The following is a 1,496-nucleotide window of genomic DNA, read 5'->3' as shown; positions in this document are numbered from 1 at the left end:
GAAGCCGGAAAAGGAACAACTTCACTGGGAATGAGTTCTAATATCTTATCCAGCATTTTTTTTTTATGAAAGTTAACACTTTCCAGGCAACACATATACACATTGTAGTAAGCGTGGAGACTATACTGCTGTGTGTAGCCCACTGGAGTAACTTTGATGGTTCCATCACTAAACCAGTGTGCCACAAAGCAAAGGTCAGTGTGTCTGAAACAAATCTCATAATTACAGCGCCGATATCTGCCACACCTAGAACCGACTTCATAAATGAGACCGACTGCAGAGTCTAGAGAAACCTAATTACTGTGCCATGATATGTGTTGATTCCGAGTTTAGTGGTAGTTGTTGGCGGTGGGAGTCGTGATTGTTTATTCATTTATTACTTTTTGTCATTTTCATATATATTTTTATTTTTTCTTTATTTAACCTTGAATGTATTCGCTCATCACGCTTCATATACAAATGATGACACTCCTTGTTACTATGTACAGTACAGGGATGGAATGTTTTCACTTTTGTTGATAAAAAAAACTGTGTGTGTGTGTGTGTGTGTGTGTGTGTGTGTGTGTGTGTGTGTGTGTGTGTAATAATACTTATTCCTATGTATCCGTTTTACGAAAGTGAATGTATGCACAGTGCAGTAAAAGTAGAATACAAAGAATGTAAATAGAGAGTAAGAAAATAGAAAGTAAAGTCACTTGTGGCAGAGGCGTGGTGTGAAAGAGGCCTTAGTGTTAATTGGTGGGCAGTGGTGGCGTGCTGATCAGTGGGTGGCGGCGGGCAGTGGAAGCCTCGGTTCTTGTCGGTTAGGTTAGGTTACGTTGGTTAGGTTAGGTTAGGTTGGTGTCGTTGGTTAGGTTAGGTTAGTTGTTAGGTTGGTTGGTTCGGTTGGTTTCGTTGGTTAGGTTACAACGGCCAGGTTAGGTTGGTTTGCCACCACTGCACCATCGAGGCTGGAAGGATGTCCAGCCGCTCTGCCATGCGGCCTCGCCGCCATCTTCGCACGCTGCCCCTACTGCCTGCTCTTGCCTCTGAGAGGATGCTCTGCTCCAGGCGTCCTGTCACCTTTCTTCTGTGCTGCAACTTCCACCGGGATAAGCTCTTCCCGCCAGACCGCTGTGGCAAGGGTGTGCAGGCGGTGCTGTCCTCCTCAGTGACTTAGATAGTGTCCACGTCAGCATCACTATCCTGGCTCACCTCTCATAGATCGTGCTCATAATCTAGGCACACTTCTTCCAGGCTATCCTCAGAATCCAGATTGAGCGTTATCAGAGTCCTGGCTGTCGCTTTCCAGGTCAGCATCATAGTCCAGACTCATTTCTTCTGGGTCTGTCTCAGAATCCAGACTCACGCTTTCCAAATCATCTTCATAATCTAGGCTGCTGCTTTCCAGATCAGCCTCATAACCCAGACTCTCCACGTCCAGGTCAGCCTCAGAATCCGTGCTGTCCTGGTCCAGGGCGTCCTGGAAGTCATCCTCAGGATCCTGGCTGACCTGG

This window comes from Portunus trituberculatus, chromosome 35 (genome assembly GCF_017591435.1).
Source record: "Portunus trituberculatus isolate SZX2019 chromosome 35, ASM1759143v1, whole genome shotgun sequence".
Taxonomy (NCBI): Eukaryota; Metazoa; Arthropoda; class Malacostraca; order Decapoda; family Portunidae; genus Portunus; species Portunus trituberculatus.
Note: the sequence above shows the minus strand (reverse complement) of the source record.